Below are 20,471 nucleotides of genomic sequence, written 5' to 3' on the forward strand. Positions count from 1 at the left end.
GCAGTCCTAGCATCCCACATGGGTGCTGGGCTGTGTTTTTGCTGTTCCATTTCCGATCCAGGTCCCTGCTTATGGCCTGGGAAAGCAGTCAAGGATAGTTCAAGTCCTTGAACCCTGCACCCACTGGGACACTTGCAAGAGGCTTCTGCTTCCTGGCATCAGATCAGTTCAGCTCTGGTCATTGTGGCCATTGGGAAGTGAACCAGTGCATGGCAACTCTTCCTCTCTCTACAGAGTTTCTCCTTCTCTCCCTGGGATATCTGCCTTTCAAAAAAAAAAAAAAAAAAAAAAAAAAAAAAAGAAGAAGACAAAAGGGCCAAGGACTGCACTCTGAAGGGCCTATTAGTAGACTATTGCTATGTAACAAATCAGCCCCAGGGTCAGGTACCTCGCGACAGGAATCCAAGCACAGCCTAGTCAGGCAGCTCTGGCTCAAGGTTTCTCATGGGGTTATATGGCAGTCGAGTGCTGGAGTACAGAAGGATCAGTTTCTAAATTCTCTCATGTGGACTCATCTAAATTGTTGGGCTAAAGCTTTAGTCCCCTACCATATGGACTTCCCCTTAGGGTAATTCAAATATAGAAGTTGGTTTCCCTCAGAGTGAATGAGCAAGAGAGTGTGAGAAGGTGGTTAAGACAGAAATCACAGTATTTCATAACCAAAGCTCAGAAATCATGGTGCATCATTTCAAAAATACTGATTTTGCTGAAATGAAGAGTTACACAGGGAGAATGAGGGAGAGAGGGAGAGGAGGACACAGAGAGATCCTCCACCTGTTGGTTCACTCCCCAGATGGCTGCAATAGCTAGAGCTGGGCCAGGCTGAACCCAGGAGCCAGGAGCTCCAGCTCCCATGTGGGTGGCAGGAGCCCAGGTACCTGGGCCATTCTTGGCTGCTTTTCTAAGGCCATTAGCAGCAGGGAGCTGATTGTCAATGGAGCAGTCAGGAATGAAACCCCAAAGGATGGATTTACACGCGGCATGACAATCCCTGGCTCAACACCGCATCACTATAGCTGCACTCTTGTCAGAACAGGGTTACGATGTAAGTGAATTGCTAAGGTACACAGAACTTGGGTGGCCTTGTTAGAAAATATGAATAAAAAAATCTGCCAACTTTTGGGAACCTGAAGTCTTAAATTTAGCCAAAAGGCCAGTGGCACAGCAGATTAAAGTGCCCTTTGGGGCAACAACACCCTCTATCTGCTTTTAATCTGGCTTCTTCCCAATGACCTGGGTAGGCAGTGGATGATGGGTCAGGCACTTGGAGCCCTACCATCCACATGAGAAACCTGGATGGAATTCTGGGCACCTGACTGGGGTTTTACTCAGCCCTGGCTGCTGGGAGCATTTGAGATGTGAACCAGTGGATGGAAGAGCTCTCGTTGTTTTGACTTTTCTGTGGCACTCTGCCTTTTAAATACATAAATATTAAAGTCTTAAAGTCAAAGGCAGATTTTTCATTTATTCTTAAATTTTATCTGTCTATCAGGGAGGGAGGGAGAGAGAGAAAATAAAAAGAGAGAAAGTGGGTGAGACTGCTCCTGTTCCTTAGTTCACTCCCCAAGCACCCTCATGATAGGCAGGGCTGGGAACTGGGAGCCCACGCTGGATGCCTCACACAGGTGACAGTAATCCAACTCTCTGAGTCATTTGCTGCTCTCTCCCTGGGTCTGCATGGGAAGACTGGGAGTCAGAGCTGGCCACTGAACACAGGCACTCCAGTGTGGGCTGTGAGTATCCAAACTGGCACAAGTGTTTCCCCCAAGGCAAACTCTAAATGAATCCTAATCAGGTACAGACTCCAAAAGAGTACCAGAAAGCAAATCTTAAATTCTGTACCAATCACACTGTCCATCTGCTTTATGTAAAGTGGATGTGGTTTCCGATCCAGGACCCATGAGACATATTCTAAAGAGAGTAATTTACGGGCTTAGAGAAGCGGCCATGAAGCCTGCAAGGTCGGTGCCCTCAGGTTCTCAGGGTTGGCAGCCTTCACTGCCTTGAATTCTATTAGGCAATCTCTGGGTTCTCTATGGAATGATTCCTTCCCTTATGTCAATGCTCTTGTCTCATGGAAACCTGAAGACTGTGGTGTATTTATGACATGCCAGGATAGACCAATGACACTTTGCAAATGGGATTCTCCAAGACTTGCATCAGCATTGACCACACACCTTGAAACTGTAACCAAGGGCCCAGCGCCGTGGCCTAACGGCTGAAGTCCTCGCCTTGAACACACCAGGATCCCATATGGGCACCGGTTCTAATACCGGCAGCCACACTTCCCATCCAGCTCCCTGCCTGTGGCCTGGGAAAGTCACAAGTTTTTGAGGATGGCTCAAAGTCTTGGGACCCTGCACCTTGGAGGGTGGGAGACCTGGAAGAGCTCCTGGCTTCGGATCGGCGCAGTACTGGCTGTTGCGGTCACTTGGGGAGTGAATCATTGGGCAGAAAATATTTCTCTCTCTATATATATCTGACTTTGCAATAAAAATAAATAAATCTTAAAAAAGAAAAAGAAACTGTAACCAAGAGAACCACTGGGCCCCTTTCCCAACTCTTCACCCTGACCAAACACATTACACTCCAGTGGAGGTAATGTGGGGCAGGACCCCACTTCACTATTTAATTACCAGGGTCCCTCCCCCAGCTCAGGAGGAACAAACACTTTCTTGGAAAAAAGGCCCGAGGCTTCTGAAACTAGGTAACCTACCAAGGTGAATGAACAAACACAGGCTGAAATGGATTTAAATGCTTTCTCTAAAATGCAGCAAAAGTTGGTGAAGCCTGGACTAAAAACTACTGAAGAAGGCAACTTTTCTCTAGAAATAGCTGGTCCTTTTAGGTGTTCTTTTTACACGCATGATCAGCCAATGACCACATTGGTGGACTCTCAAATGAAGGCTTATTTACCAGAGGCAGTAAACAAATATTTGGCAGTTTATGTTGAACACTTTTCATTTCTATAGAGCAAGGGTTAACACATGCTGACCAGAAAGCCAAAGCTAGGTTGTAATGTGCTTTGTTGTCAATAAAGTTTTATTGGAAAACAGCCCATTTGTTTCTGTTTTGTCCATGACTATAATGGCCAAGTTGAATAGCTACAAAGAAGACCATCTGGTCCTCAAAGTTGAAAATATTTACTATGTGACCTTTGAAAGAAGTTTGCCAACTCCTGGTATAGAGGATTTAAAAGACACACATCCTAGTAATTTCTCCTAAGAATCCCATAAGTCAAACAGAAGAGACACCATACCCGTGAGGAAACTAGACCAGAGATGCTTTTTACACGGCGACACAGCTAATTCATGCCATCCAAGCTCTTTTTGTACAAAGGGACACAAAAAGGAAACTCTTTTTCTCCAGCTCCCCCCGCCTGCATGATTTATCATTTAAAATGCAGACAGTCTCCCTAGCACCCTTCCAGAACATTTTCCATCTTTGGCCCAGGCAACTGAAGAGTCTTGGGAATTTTAGCCAGTATTGCTGTAGGATGCTAGAATAAACATGTTCATTTCTTTTCCTGTGTGAGATGTTGATGCTAGGCCATCTAAGGCAAAATATTCTACTCCCCCTGTGTTTAAGTATGCCCTAATAAAAGTCTGCATGCATCCTTATTTCAATCTAATACTTGGCTGTATATAAATGAACATTAAATGACAGGAGAAGAAAAACTAAAGTGAGTACATTAGGAAATGCCCTATTGGACATTCCAGATTCTTCTAAAATAAACGCATAACTCTTATGGTAAAACTTAAGAAAAATCGTTCATTTGTTGCTTTTTGAATCTGTTAGTAACTAGTCAGTCACCAGCTTTACTACTGTATGACATGCACATTTTTAGCTGCCAAGAAAGAATTCCCACATGGCTTACTGTTTTCACCATTGCAATCCTCAATGGATACTTTGAATGCTCTGTCCAAAGTTAGCTATGAAATGAGTCTTAGTGATTTGTCAACCGTTGCTATCCATTTAAAGCTGTGTGATATTTACGACTCAATGACTGAATAGGAAAGCAGTGTGTCTCTTAGATGGCACAGAACTCAATCAAGTCATTGGATTCTCTCACAAGGAGGCAAGGAGTGCGCAAGGAGGCAGGTGCTAGAGGAGAAGACAGAGAACAAGGAGTGGAGAGAGGCCTCACTGCTTTCAGGCGCACACTGCACCACGCACAGTGGCCTCCTCCCCACAGCAAGACAGCAGCATTGATCCGCTGGATTCATGTACGTGGTGTTCGTGAACGAGATGGTTATGAATACAGACAACGTCATCAGAGCTCTTTCTTGTAGACTTTAGCAAAAACAAAACTGTGTGCAAACAACAAGCTGAAGACAAACACGCATCTCAAATGTGCGCAACAATAAGCTCACAAAACCAAAATGATACCTGGGAGCAAGCTCTGGACCAATGGAAGGCCAAGAACTCGCAGACTCTATTTCATGAACACTGCCTGCGGGGGAGGGTCTTGGTCTACCTCCCCCATTCCACCCTCCTTCACTCTGCCCTGTCGTTGGCCTCTCTAACTGTTGATGAAACCCATGTTCATTCAGTACTGACTGAGTATCCCGCACAGTCTGGGATAGGCTGGGGGTGCAAAATGATTCAAGTAAGTTAGCATGTGAGCTCTGTTTCAGGAACACAGTTTGGCATTCTAGCTGGGGAAAAAAGACATATAAGTAAATGTATGATAGCTGAAAATAGAAAAACACAAATTATTAATTCATGCAGTAACTATTCACAGAGTAGCTATCATGTGCCAGGGATGCTGGAACATAGCAAAGAGACAAAAATGGGTGTCTTCAGAAGGCCTGAAGGCTGAGGATCCCACAGCCCGATGAACATAAATAGAAAGGTTCATGAGACAATATAAAGATAAATGAACTTCCTCTTCTTATAAGAAAAGTAGTCCTGAAATCTGAGTTACTTTCATTATTAATGGACTACAACTAACAGACCATACTTCAGTTATTAGCAGCATATATTATAGGTCACTGTACAACTTTGAAAGTGTAAACAAAGTCTGAGGAAATGAAGCGAGCTTGTAAAGGACTGTGTTACTGCCAACTTCAAAACAGTGCATGTATTGCCCCTGAATTTTAAAATAGGGCTTGCTCCAAAACACATCCAATATAACACATACAGCTGGCATTCCCCCTGAAGCCACAGGACTCCCCTTCAGTCACAAGCGAAGCCAGTGGAGGGGGAGGGGACTTGGGCTGCAGAGAGGATAAATTCCATTTGTGCTATTAAAAAAAAAAGTAGGGCAATGAACCCAGTGGTTGAAAAGTAAGGATAAAAAGAAGAAAACAGTAATCTTGCTATAGAAACCAGAGAATTATGTTCCTGGAGCCCTTTTCTCCTGTTTTTTTTGCTTTCACACTGTACAAACTCTAGCACCCTGAACAACTCACTCTCCTGCTATTTCCAGCACTTTAAAGAAACTTTTCAACATTTCGGCTTGACACATTTTTTCAACAAGGAGGTGAAGACAATAAGTAAACAGGTAGTGAAGGGCTATTTAGAGAGCTGGTCAGTCAAAGTGATAATAAAGGGAAAAGCCCCGCCTGAGCGGAACATCCATCCTATGTGTGGCAGCCAGAGACGGCGCATGACCTCTGACAAACAGTTTTCAGAGTAATTTTAATGCTACTCTGGATTTAACTTGACTAACTGGTAGCAATTGAGCACATCTTTTTTTCTTTCTTTTTTTTTTTTGTGGCGGCAGTTATCTAAAATGCTACAATAACAGCATCAAAAGTAGAATGGTGGAAGATTGGTTTTCCATTGTGCTGCTGAACTGGCATAATGCCCACTTTAAAAGCAATTCACTGCTCATCACTGAAATCTGGCAGACACGACACTAAATGCCTTGAGGGGAAGAAAAAGGGACTCGAGAAGGGGAAGCCACTGCAACCACCACGCACGGGGGAAAGGCTGCACCACCGAGGATGAGCCGGCCGGGGAGAGAACACTGCCAAATCAAAAGTTGAGCACTGCATGCAGACTCCCAACAGGCCCTACTTAATTTGCAGGAAGATTTCGTCTACAGGTCTGCATTAGTAATAGCAGAACAAAACAAAAGCAAAATATATATTTATGTCTGCCTATTGTTCTGATGGAGCAAAAACCTAGCGAGTTCCGTCAATCATTTGTCAAACATGTCTTCCCCGTTTTATTTACCACCAAATATAATGAGTAAATATGTGATAATAAAACTCTTCTTTTTACGCGGACATATACAATTTTTCCTCCTGCTAAATACAGGTAATGATTTAGGAAGCTTTCAAAATGTCTTTTTACTGTCAATAAAACTAATTCTATTCCCATTTTCATGTGGAAAAAAAAAAGGCTTTACAAATGAAAATTCAAATTAAAATTCTGATTATAGTGTAGTGTGACAACACCTGTATTTATAATTTTACTGTCAGCTAGCTTGTAGTGTTTAACAATAGCTTGAAGTAGAAAAGTAATTGGAATTTGTCTGTAACATGCCAGATGACGGCATTGGGAGCTTTGCTACGCTACAGCAAATTTGGTTTGATGGCAAAATAACCTCACTGAGATTTCTACAAATCAAAGGTTATCAGGGCTGGAGGGGGGAAGGTTGCTCAGGTGTGAGACCCCTCCCTGAAGTTGGGGAACCCAGGAGCTTGCATCGTGCAGTCACACACTGCTCTGATTCTGCCTTGCGCTGCTGGTCCATCTTTTTTACACCAGCCTCTCAAACAGAGCACGCGTGATTTAGTTTCCGGAGCTACTCCAGAAAGAGACCAGAGAAATAAGCTACATTCTGCCATTTCTGAAACAACCCTTTGTCACCCCTTAGCTACACGTGGGGCAGAAGAGGGTGAGACGGAAGATGATATCAAGCAAAAGAAGGCATCTATGGGGCTAGAAAAGCAGCACCGTGGAGTGGGCCAACATTCTGCTGACCACGAGGAACAAGGTGCCTGCAACTTAGCAAAGCCTGCGCAGTCAGGAACACTGCAGATGTTTGCTGTATTCATTCGTGTACAATAACCACCAATAAATAAAATAGGTGCCCACACACATGCCTGAGATTTGCTATTTATCAAAAGATTAACAGCAATGTACACATCCCACTTTTACTGCAGCAATATGAAGAGAAAAATTAGAGCAGTGTTCTGCTGTCAAGTCGAATCTTTCAAAACTTATAAACACACACTAATCTCCACACACAACTTGCCTTACTCTAGCCTACAAGTGAAAAGCCCATCTTTTTCATTATCCTAAAGATGAAAAAAAAAAAGCCACATACAAAAGAACACCAGAATGACAGTGATGTTTTAGTTTACACTAGATATGGCAACACACACAAACTGTCAAAACTCGGGAATGAAAAAAGCTGTTATCAAGCAACTGTCAAGACAGTCCTCTGAGATTTGGAAATCTTGTGTTTATTGTAACTACTGCACATTACACAAAGAAAGAGACATCCCTCTCTATGCTCTTGCTGCTAACTATCATGCAAGAGAACACGGCTTCTCCTTCAGGATTCAAATTAATTTTTCTTCTCCGTGTGTAATTCTGTGCTTGACAGAGCTGCTCCCCTCCTCCTCGATTCTCTACAGTATGGTCAAAGTTCAGAGAGAAACTCGAGGTTACATCAAACATTATTTCATTTCAAAAACCATCACTGCCTCATTTCATGTTGTTAACTGGTTGTCTACCCCGTTAAGACTGGAATCTGTTAACATCAAAATGCACAGCCTCCACCTGAATGATTTTCCTGACTTGCAGAGTTCTACAAAGAGAAGCACCGAGTTGAAAAGGCAGAGACACTTACCATCAAACCACTTTAATTTGTGACTCTCTCTCTCTCTCTCTCTCACTCACTTTCCACTTCTCTTTTAATGGATACAATGGAGAAACCCAAATCCCTTAAAGGGAAATGACTACTTATAAGGGTTCCCCCTTATAAGGAAAAACACAGGGCCCATGTCTCTGCTGCACAGCCTGATAGGGATGGGCATGTCACCTCCCCTCAGCCACCTCCAAGGGCAGAACTGCCCTGGTTAGCTTACCTGAGGGCACACATGTATTGTATTATAGTTACTAAAACAGCCTCGGGCCCCGGACATGGAGGCAGCAGCGCTAGCAGGCTGCTCCGAGGCTCACGTGGTCCAGCATGGCTGCGGGCATGGCGGTGCCTACTGTGATGGCACTGGCTGTCTCTTGATTAACCCACATGCAACTGCTCTTCTGGTGTTTCCATTTGTGTTTTCCTTGTTTCCTACAGGTGTAGAACATGTGGCTTCTGACGTTTCTCAGGATGGGTAAAAAGCTGACAGTAGAGCCCTCGTAAGTGTAATTGCTTGAATGCAGACGAACCATGGGTCAAATCACATCACAAAATACATTTTTGTTAAAAAAAAAAAAAACAAAAGAAAGAAAAAACAAGCTCTGTTAGAAACACATGGCATGTGGAAGCACAGTGGAATTAATCCACCAAGGCGTCTACTGAGCCCCCTGCACACTGAGCTGCCACGCTTTCATGGATGAGGGCGAGCTGTGAGCACCAGCACTCCTCTGATGGACTTGCGGCCCACTGGAGTCATGGAGAGAAGAAGCCAACAGGTCTTAAGTGGATCTCAGCCCTAAACAGATCATAATGGCTACTCAGTGCTTAGAACATACTTATTTTTGGGTTTCAGTGACCTAGCATGACTCAGTCAACAAAAGCACAGGTCAAATTTTAACCTGAGGTAAAAAAAAAACAGTGTAACGTTGACGGCACTTTAATAAACATGAAGCTGACAGCCTAAGAAAGAAAATCTAAGCTCTTCTAAAACTGTTATATAATCCTCTATGCTATTCAATAATCATTAGCATTCATTTATTATTAACTGCTACTACTACAAGGGAAGATGACCACTGACATGACTTCACAACTGCATTTCCCAACACTGTTCTACAGTCTAAACTGGCCCATTTACATTCCTTTCACACAATGAACACATTTCATACACTCGATTTGAAGCAAACAGTTAAAAATATTTCCCCCTTAGTGTAAAGACATTTTGGCAAGTTTTACAAACAGCTGTAAGGGTGTGAAGTCCCGACAACTGGTCCATGAAAGCAGCGCGGGGGTATCTGCAGCAAGGCTGGAGACAGCTTGTCACACAGTTTACAAGGCATTGGCATTGGGCACGTACCAGCACAGTGCAAAACGTTCTCTAGGGTCACATTGTTTTGATGCGAAATCTGACTCTGCCGTTAGCTTGCAGTGTTACCTGAGCAGGTTTCTTAACCTCTCTGTAGCTGTATTTCCCATGTGTAACGCAGGGATAACAGTAGCCCCGACTTCATGAGAATTAAGTGAGCTTAAAATTGAATCCTCAGAATAGTGAACTGGTGCTTAGTGTTCAACAAGTTATAACTATAATTATTAACATTAGCCTGTACATTTCTTTCTAGTTTAAATTAAGAGTCTCATCTAGAATCAATAAAAAGGGGAAAAAGTCAAATAACTGTGTCCCACTACATTTGACCAAGGCAGAATATGAGGTAACAGGTGAAGTAAACAAAGACCTTCACAAATAGGGTGAAAAGGAAAGATCACACACATAAAGGATTATGAATCAGAAAGGGTTTTTAAAAAACAACTTTAATTTCGTTTTAAAAGATTGATTTATTGGGGCTGGTGCTGTGGTATAGCAAAAATAAAGCTTATGTCTGCGGAGCTGCCATCCATCTGGCTGCTGGTCTGAGCCTCCGCTGCTCCAGGTCCAAGCCAGCTCCCTGCTGATGTACTTGGCAAAGCAGCGGAAGTTGGCCCAAGTGCTTGGGTCCGGGTACCCACATGGGAGACCTGGAGAAAATTTCTGGCTCCTATCTTTGGACTGGCTTAAGATTCACCACTGCTTTTTGAGGGAGTGAATCAGCAGATAGAAGATCTGCCCTTTCCTTTCTTTTTAACTTTGCCTTTCTAATAAAAAAAAATTTCTTAGATAATCAGGCCATAACAATGTCACAGTAGACCTTTGTTGCCTGCAATCCCATACGGGCGCCAGTTGGTATCCCAGCTGCTCCATTTCCCATTCAGCTCTGTGCTTCTCATCTGGGAAAGCAGTGGATGGCTCAAATCCTGAGGCCTGGCACCATGTGGGAGGCCCAGAAGTCCCTGGCTTTAGATAAGCTCAACTTGGGCCACTGCGGCCACCTAGGGAGTAACGTAGAAGTTGGAAGATACTGCTTTTTCTGTTTTCCTTTCTGTAATGCTGCCTTTCAAACAAAAAAATAAATATTTAACCAAAAACAGAAAAACCAACCAACCAATCAACTGACCAACAAAAACAAATCCAAAACTCAACCAGCAGCTCACAGGGAAGAGCTAGGATTTTCTAAAAAGATTTATTTATGTATTTATTTATTTGAAAGGCTGAGTAAAAGAGAGAGAAAATGAACATCTTCCATCTGCTGGTTCACTCCCCAAATGGGCACAATGGCCAGGAGCCCAGAATGTCATTCAAGTCTTCCACATACGTGCAGAAGCCCAAGCCCTAGGGCCAGCTTCAGCTGCTGTCCCGGGTGCGCTGGCAGGGAGCTACACTGGAAGTGGAGCAGCTAGGAATCTATTCATGAACCCTATTGGGAAGCTGGCATCACACGTGTCAGTTTTACATGCTATGCCACAGTATCAGGCCCCAGAAAAGCTTTAAACTTTTTAGTAGCAATACTGAAAACTACGACAATAGAACAGTGTTTCTAAAATTATGAGGAAAACTGAGTTTTAGCCCAGAATTCCATCTATTTTATAAAATATTTATTTATTTTTTTAACATTTATTTATTTTATTACAAAGTCAGATATACAGAGAGGAGGAGAGACAGAGAGGAAGATCTTCCGTCCGATGATTCACTCCCCAAGTGAGCCGCAAAGGGCCGGTGCGCGCCAGTCCGAAGCCGGGAACCAGGAACCTCTTCCAGGTCTCCCATGCAGGTGCAGTGTCCCAATGCATTGGGCCGTCCTCAACTGCTTCCCCAGGCCACAAGCAGAGAGCTGGATGGGAAGTGGAGCTGCCGGGATTAAAACTGGCGCCCATATGGGATCCCGGGGCATTCAAGGCGAGGACTTTTAGCTGCTAGGCCACGCCGCCGGGCCCTAAAATATTTATTTTTATTTGAATGGACAGAATTAGAGAGACAGAGAAAGATTTTCCATCCATTGGTTCATTCCCCATATGGCCACAAAGTTGGAGCGGGCCAGACTGAAGCCAGGAACCAGGGGCCTCTTCTAGGTTTCCTATGTTGGTGCAGGGGGCCAAATACTTGTGCCGGACTCTGCTGTGTTCCAGGCCCTATGTAGGGAGCTGGATAAGAAGTAGAGCAGCCAGGACATGAACTGGTGGCCATATAGGATGTTGGCACTACATGTGGAAGCTTAGCATGCTATGCCATAGCACTGGCCCTTATTTTATTTTAAAAGCAGAGACAGAGAGTGGGCCCATCTACTGGTTCACTCCCTACATGCCCACAGTGGTCAGTACAGGATAGGCCAAAGCTGGGAGCTGAGAGTCAAGAACTCCATTCAGTGAGTGACAGCAGCTAAGCAACATGAAACAGCATATACTGTCTGGGGTGCACAGAAGCAGGAAGCTGTAGCCGGAAGTAGGGTCCAGGTACTCCGAGATGGGACACAGGTGCCTCAGTCTACATCTCAACTGCCAGGCCAAACACCTGGCCCTTAGAATGTTTTTAAAATCAGTAAAAATAGTGGCAGGTACTGTGGCACAGTGGGTCAAGCCTTCTTGGAGGAAGTGAAGGCTTCCTGTTATCCCAGTGGGAGATCCAGCATGGCCCAGTCCAAGGCATTGCAACCATCTTGGAAGTGAACCAGCATATAGAATATCTCTCCCACCCCTGCAATCCACATCTGTCACTCTTTCAAATATGTTCACTTTCAAGATTTATTTAATTTTTATTGGAAAGGCAGAATTACAGCAAGAAGGAGACAAAGAAAGAAACATCTTCCATCTGCTGGTTTACTCCCCAAGTGGCCACAACGGCTGGAGCTGAGCACATCTGAAGCTAGGAGCCAGTAGGTTTCTTAGGGTCTCTCACACAGTGAAGGGTCCTGAGACTACAAGCAGGGAGCTGGATGGGAAGTAGAATAGCCGAAACATGAACTGACACCCATAAGGTATGCTGATACATGGAAGGTTAGGATTTAGCCGCTGAGCCATTGTACCTGGTCCCAAATACATTCATCTTAAAAAGAAGTAAAACATATAGGATTGCAAAGCAAAGCAATTATATTGAAACACACTTATTATAATGAGAGGTCTTCAAAAAGTACCTGGAAAATGAGTATTAAAAAAACTGCATGGACTTATAAAAATCTGTGCATCAAAATCAACTTTTCTGTTCCACTCTCCCATGAATTTGAAGTCTGCTCATACTTCAAGTGCACATTAATGGTACAGTAATATATGCATTTTCTTATTAAGGCGTTATAGACTAGATCCAGCACTTGCAGCAATAGTAATTTCAAAGCAATGATGAATGTAGGTGAGACTTCAGATGCGTGCAACAACTGGGATGGGATCTGGAGGTACCCCGACTACCACGGTAACAGAGTCCTGGCACTGCTGCTACCAGGTTAGCGTGAGGCTGGAGACAAATGCTGACTTCCAGGCAGAGAGCAGTGAAAAACCAAGGTCTGAGTTCCTTCCCCATTCTGGGCCACAGACTCCATCGATTTGGAGCTGTAGTTCAAGTGTGGGCCAGGAAGCCCTGGGGGCAGATCCCAACCTCCTCTTTCAGGAATCATCAAGGTTAAGATTTATTTGAAATTATATAATATTCTTCATCTTTTTCACTGGAAATCATTCTTGAATCCATAGCAGACTTTCCAGTTATAAAAGTATGATGTTGCTAAAGGGTGAATACAGAAACAGAACTGAGAAATCAGTTATCTTCTATCAAATTGGAGATTGAAGAATTCTAAAAATGTTAAAACAATGCTGCCCCTCCCCCCTTTTAAAGGATTTATCTATTTTTATTGGAAAGGCAGATTTACAGAAAGAAGGAGAGACACAGAGAAATATCTTCCATCTACTGTTTCACTCCCCAAGTGGCCACAATGGCCAGAGCTGAGATGATCTGAAGCCAGGAGCCAGGGGCTTCTTCTGGGTCTCTCACATGGGTGCAGGGTCCCAAGGCTTTGGGCCGTCCTCAACTGCTTTCCCAGGCCACAAGCAGGGAGCTGGATGGGAAGTGGGACATTTGGGAAGGAACAGCCAGTTGAACTGCTGCCCTTCTAATCCAAAACTCTATTTGTTTTGGAAAAAAATATTTTCATAAAATAGGTTTCTATGATAGTAATGAGTTGCTTGTTATTATTTTGAAATGAATTTAGGGGCAGGCATTTTTCTCCAGCAGCTAAAATGCCAATGGCTCACATAAAACTGCCTGGGTTTGATTTGTGGTCCTGGCTCCTTATTCGGGTTTCCAGGAATACAGACCCCAAGAGGAACAGTGCTGGTTCAAGTAGCGGAGCCCTGCCAACCGTGGGGGAGACCTGGATTGAGTCAGAGATGTTGTGGACATTTGGGAAGTGAACCAGCAGATGGAAGATCTCCGCCTCTCCAAAGAAAATGAAAAACGATTTATTTGACAGATAAACCTCTATTCCACAGCAATACACACAGCTGTCTTTCCAGAAAATTAGTACAAATACCAGTATGGTCCATCTTCGTGCCCAGAAAGTCACTGCTACACTGCTCGCTACTGAAGTTCATGAAGTATTATCTGGGATTTCCTCAGTACTGCCAATGATGCCAAGACCTTCCTTACCACCTTACCCTTGCACTGCACCTCACTAGTCCATTTACCATTAATTCTTTATTGTGATGGAATCCTGTGTTCACCAAGATGTACTGACAGCCCCCAGTTGTGACAATGAAATGTAGCGGCCGACTTTGCCAGTGCTCCTGCTGGAACCACTGGGCTGAGAACGACTATCCTCAGCTGACTCGCTTAGGATGACCACCCCCTGCTGAGAAAGGGTCAATTTCTGTCCAATACATACCAGGATGCCTTGGGATGAGACTGTTTCCTGTCAGGCAATGGATAGATTTTAATTTTTTCTTTAATGAAATACCCACTTTTCTGGGAGTGTGGGATTTGATGGGACGAAAAAGACCAGAAAGAACCTCCTTATGGGAAAAAAAATGATGGTGAAAGAAAGATGGTGGCTCCCAGGGAGGACTCCTGAGCACGGGAGAACATGAGAAGTCAGCCAGAAATAAGCAGAGGGGAAATAATGACTGCTTTACAGGGGGATGAGAGTGACTGGAGGGAGAAGCCTCCTGCAGGTGCCGCACACTAGTCACTCCAGGAAGAGGGAGGACTCCTAGGAGACATGCTATGCAAAGGCCAGGCTGGGACCCTGAGCACCAGCCTGAAGCCGGGGGTTTCAAGGCTTTACTCAAGTGAAACACCATGAAGCAGTTTCTTACTATGGTCACAGGTTCCAACAGAACTTCCTCTGGCCAAAGCTAAGCCCAGTCCCCTTAAACACCTAAGGCAGAACTGACTTAATGAGAGGAAAAGAGACTAGGAACCGTATACTTGGTAAAGAAACACCCATTTTTCTGGCTAATTGGCAAGAGGCAGGCAAATTGCTAAAAAAGTTGGTCTCATCTTCTAAATCCGTCAGCTTTAATGGGTCCCTTCATTTCTTTCTTTTTTTTAAGGTTTGACATCGTTTTATCTTATATTAAGGCAAACATGTGATATGTGACCTTTGGGGATTGGCTCATTTCCCTTAGCTTAAGAGTTTCCAGTTGGGCCCATTTGGCCACAAAGAACTGCATTTCCTTTTAATAGCTGAGTAGTATTCCACAGAGTAGATGAACCATAGTTTCCTTATCCAGTCGTCTGTTGATGGGCATTTCGGTTACTTCCAAGATTTTGCAATTATTGATTGTGCTGCTATGAACATACGGGTGCATGTTGGTTTCTCGTGTAACAGTTGTTTTGGACATATTCTTCTAAGTGTTATTGCTGGGTTATATGGCATGCAGATTTTCAGTTGTTTGAGTGTTCTCCATACTGATTTCCACAGCAGCTGCACCAGCCTGCAGTCCCACCAGCAGTGGAGTAGGGTTCCCTTTTTCCCGCATCCTCGCCAGCCAGTGTTGTTGGTGGTTTTTTGTATGTGAGCCATCCTTACTGAGTTAAGTAGTACCTCAGTGATGTCTTAATTTTTTATTTCCCTTATTGCCAGAGAGCTTGAGCATTTTTCTTATGTCTGTTAGTCATTTGCATTTGTTTCTTTATAAAGTGCCTGCCCATTTCCCATGCCCATGTGTTGAGTAGTTTGTTTTGTTGTTTTGGTTGTTCCCGGAGATCTTTGTATATTCTGGAGATGAGACCCTTGTCTCCTGTGTAGTGTGAAAGGATCCCTTCATTTAATGGATCCATTTAATGGATCCCTTTCATTTCCAGAAAAGGTTATTTAAAAAATTTATTTGTGGGCTTGGCAGCGTGGCCTAGTGGCTAAGGTCCTCGCCTTGATCCCATATGGTTGCTGGTTCTAATCCCGGCAGCTCCACTTCCTCTCTATCTCTCCTCCTCTCAGTATATCTGACTTTGTAATAAAAGTAAAGTAAATCTTTAAAAAAAAAAAAACTTAAAAAAAAAATTTATTTGTTTCCCAGACTGTGTTCAGCTAGACAGCATCCGTAAAGAGCACAGCTCTTCCCGACTGCTGGCCTCCTTCCCTGCCCACACGGTCAGCCAGCAGCAGCATCATATCTGAACTGGGACACTGCCAGCCTTTTCTAGGGATTTAAAATTGGGGCAGAGAAGGAGCAAGAGGTCTGTCTTGAGTTCAGGTCGCTAGACTGCTGTGGCAAATCAATGTAGGAAGTACGTGTGAACATCTTCTGTCTGATGTGTGGCCCTGGGGAAGCAAGGGGAGTCTCACTAACCTAAGTACATGGAGAGGAGTTTCTGCAGCAGGTGGGGATGACGGTGGCCCAGGGCAGGCTTGACCCACTCGGGGTGCTTTCGGATCTATCCACACTTGTCTGGTGTCAATGACACCTGCTCACAACTTCTCGAGTTGATTTATTTTTATTGATTTGAAAGGCAGAATATGACAGAGCAAGAGTGAGAATGAGCAAGAGAGGTTTCTTTCAGCCATCTAACCTGCTCATAATTTTTCCTAAATCCTTCCTAATAATTTATTAAAAACACATTTTCAGGTTCTCACAGCTTTAATAATTAAATCCCCTTCCCAATTGGCTTTTTTTTGGGGGGGGGGCTAAATTTCTCCTCTGATTACTTTCAACCTCAAATGATAGCCTGGTCTGCATACTGGAAGAGTGAGGTCATAATATCAAGGGCAGGGAGAGAAACCCACTCTTCACATTTGATCAGCCGGGTTGCCACAAGCTTAAGGCACACTTACAATGACAGTGCTTACCTCATTAGTAAATGCAAAAGCTCACATTGTTAAACACACACCTATATGGGTGTGCACATCTGGAGGGGTGATTTGATTTGTGCATACCTAGCAGGGTGGGTGTCATTAGCACTTGAAGTGGTGACCTAGCAACTGGGTCAAAGTGTCAAGGGAGAGAATTCCCCAACTGTGGCCCATACTCTCATTTGTTCTGTACTAGTGACATGTCACTCACTATTCAAACTCACTGGCAATGATGAAACCACCAACCCGCACTTTCCTACTGCTTGGATCTTTTACCACAAAGATGCATTCCCACAGCACTTATATTAAAAGTACTGTTAGAAACATGTCTAGTCTTCTTGGATGAGAAAACAAAAGATGTTCAACAGACTGGGGCCTATCATCCCCCACAGCACCGCCCCGGTTGGGACCCACTGAAGGTGCTCTCACCGAAAACAACAGCACAAAAGGTCATGCTGTTACTCATGGCAATTTACAACAACAAAGTACTCCCTTTCTTATTTTCTGGCACACAAAATTTGTGCACACAAATGCTGTTAAATCAAGTTAGTCTTATCAGTAAAAAAACATGCTCTATTTCCCATTATTTATGAAGCCCTATCCTTTCCTTTCTTACCAATTACATTCCCTATCATTTCCAAAATATACAAACTGTTTTCAATCAACAGATTTCTTTATTATAGTGTGCAGCATGCTTGTTACTGACTCTTTTCTATATTGAATCCTTGATTGGACAAGCATTTTGAATTTAACACGGACTATGATTGCACACATCAAACAAATTAAAGCTGCCAATCTCTTTTTGGAGACCATCCTTTATATAGACTACCATTGAAGAGCACCCTGAGTGTATCTGCTTAAGAAAAATGGGGCAGAAGTGAAGAAATGATTGCCATCAGACAGGGCTGTGTTATCCAGTGCCTTCGCAAACAGATTATTGCTGTCCTTTTAAAATGTATTTTCCAAGTCTGACATCAAAGTCATCCATATAGTTTCCACAGCATTAAGCTAATTCTTTACATTAGTGATGAGAAGAGAAGGATTTGATAAATCCAAAGTGTAAAAAGTAAGACCAACCAATGAGTAGGAAAGGAGTAGAAGGCTGACTCGTGAGTGTTCTAATCAACTTGATGGATGACAAGGATGGGGTAGGGGCAGGAGTCATTTCCTTGTTTTCCCCTCTAGAAAATGACAACACAAATCAGACATGTTCAGAGCAGCTGTCCATGAGGAACCAGGGGATTCCCACTAAGCTGCACTGAAGAGAAGGAGCTATAGCTGGCATTCAAGGGGTTAAGGCCTTAGCAATATGGTTTAAAAAAAGTGGAAGACATCTGAGCAAAAACAAACAAACAAACAAAAAAATCTGGAAGATGTGTTCCCATCACTAAGGCCAAGTTAGTAGTGCTTCAAATGAGAACTTTAAGGAATACATACAATAATAAACACTGCAACACCGGGGCATGAGGATGCATACCTTTTAAAAAACAGAAACATGGGGCTGGCCTTCAAGACGCTGCTTGGGATGCCACATCCCATGTTGCAGTGGCTGGGTTTGAGGCCTGGCTCTGAGTTAGAGTCCAGCTTCCCACTAATGCATGCCCTTGGAGGCATCAGATGGTGGCTCAAGTACTTGAGTCCTAGTGTGCGAGACCTCAATGGAGTTCTTGGCTTCTGGATCAACCACAAGCTCCCATGGGTATTTAGGGAGTTAAGCAATGGATAGAAGATATCTCTGCCTATCAAATCATGATCAAAATCAAAACACTAGAGGCCATTAAGAATACTGCAGGTTTAACTTTGAAAGTTATGGGAAAAGTTGCAGAAACACTTGCAGAATCAGTCTTTCTGCCTTTTTAAAAGTTTTAATTATTTACTGGAAAGCCTGAGCAACAAAGAGAAAGAGACAGAGATGCAGGCACACAGACAGGCAGATTCATAGAGGTACCTTTCATCTGCTGGCTCAATCTTCAAGTGCTTCCTGAATCAGGCCACAGCCAGGAGCCTAAAACTCCACTCAGGTCTCCCACGCGAGTGGCAAGGAGCCAAGGACTTAGGCCATCACTTGGTGCCTCACAAAGTGCACAGGAAGTTGGATGAGAAGTTGAGGAGCGGGGACCTGAACTACATACCATGGACATGGGATGCTGGCATCTAAAGTGCCAACTTAACTGCTGTGCCACAATGCCCATTCCATCTTCTTGCTTTCTAATGCAGGGCCTTCCCTGGCTGCTCGCCTTTTCCTCCCCTTACCCCCAACAGTAAAAGCACTGTCATGAACTCTTACAATTCAGCCTAGCTTTTGTGAGCTCAGCCATTGAACCTGGCCTTCTGATTTGTCAAGAACTGAGAGATGGGAGGGAACAATGGTGCTGAGGTCAGGAAGCTTTCTTGGTTTTTATCCATCTATTTCCCTGTTATCTATCTACCAAGAGACAATGTTGGTGCCCGCACTTAGCAACACAAAGATGAAAAGGCAATTAGTTTGGCTCCAAGGAACTCACAATGAAGTAGGAAAAAAAAAAAAAGACACAACGGAAAAACAGCTGTAATAAAACATATACACACAATCATTGAATACTTCAAAAAGTTCATGGAAAATGGAATTAAAAAGATGTGTATCTTGGTGGAAAAAAAATCTTTTGAGTAGCAGGTACCCAAATAACTGAGCCATCACTTGCTCCCTCCCAGGGTGTGCATTAGTAGGAAGTTACAGTTGAGAGCAGAACTGGGGCTCCGATCCAGACATTCTGATATGGGAAGTGGGCATCTTAACCAACGTGCCAAATGTTACTTTTATTGATTTATTAACTGTCTATGGAATTAGAGACTTAAATCACATGACAGTTCTCTTGGAATCCATGAAGAATTACTCAGAATTACCTTAGGTGAATTTAACTGGGGCAAAGAACCTTTCAAATAAAAAAATTTATTAATCATGTCTACAAAAGTTATGATGCAGAAAAAAAAGAGCATTTAGTGCTGACACTCTAATTTCAATTATGTTTTTGTGTAAGGTAAAGCAAGCTGCAGAAACTGTATTTCACAGCATTCCAAAATCGAAGATGTGATTAAGAACATCAGTGTTCAGGAAAACTGCTATTTACTTGTTACAAAAATATTTTTATTTGAAGTTAACTAACTTTGAATTTTCTAGTAAGCTCACATTTTCATACACAGTCGAGTTATTAAACAACTATGAAGTGGCATTTCCCATTTTGGGAGTATAACTAATTATCATTATCATTAGCTGGAGTTCTGTGAACTGGCAGTATTTAGTAAATCTAGCTAAGAAGCTGTGCCTGCCTAATTGATGATGCTCAATTTTAACAAAAAGGCATTTGAATGTCTCTGTGTAGGGCTATGTTCCCCAGTCAGCACTTCCTGCATTAACCCTGATATCTGATCCTTGAAAGTGCTTGAGTTTGCAAATACTGCATTACATCATAATGCGGAACAAACTTCCTAGGGCATATTTTTACAGCTAAGGCACCACAACCTTCAAATAACAAGTCATTTAGCTTACTGAGAGCTTAGTGATTTGAAAACAAGTTTTCTGCTACCAAAATAGACTGGCATGGTGGAAATAAAAGAGATAACTTATTTCTGAGTGATTAAATGTGAAATCTCGCTGACACAGTTCATCGCTTTTCTTTTGTTTCAAGGGATTTTTGAAAAGGTTCTATCCATTTATTATATGACCACAAAAAGAGTTCTGAATTATGAGACTGAGCATTGGTTCGAGTCCAGTTGATCCATTCCCAAGTCAACTCTTTGCTAATGCGCCTGAGAGTGCAGGAGATGACTACCCAAACATATGAAACACTTGGGACACTGATGCCCACCAGGAAGACCAAGAGGGAGTTCCAGGCTCCTGCAGTGGGCCTGCAGCCCCAGGCGTTGGAGCCATTTGGAGAGTGAATCAGCACATAGAAGAACTGGCTTTCCTTTTCTTCTTCTTTTTTTTTTTTGTAAAGATTTATTTATTTTATTACAGTCAGATATACAGA

General features: G+C 43.2%; 1 protein-coding gene across 4 annotated transcripts in view; it reads right to left on the reverse strand.

Annotated features, from left to right (window-relative positions):
* POLA1 (DNA polymerase alpha 1, catalytic subunit) overlaps window positions 1–20,471 on the reverse strand; it is a 297,480-nt gene that overhangs the window by 10,635 nt on the left and 266,374 nt on the right. The gene's annotated exons all lie outside the window — the stretch shown is intronic.

This window comes from Ochotona princeps, chromosome X, assembly GCF_030435755.1.
Source record: "Ochotona princeps isolate mOchPri1 chromosome X, mOchPri1.hap1, whole genome shotgun sequence".
NCBI classification, from domain to species: domain Eukaryota; kingdom Metazoa; phylum Chordata; class Mammalia; order Lagomorpha; family Ochotonidae; genus Ochotona; species Ochotona princeps.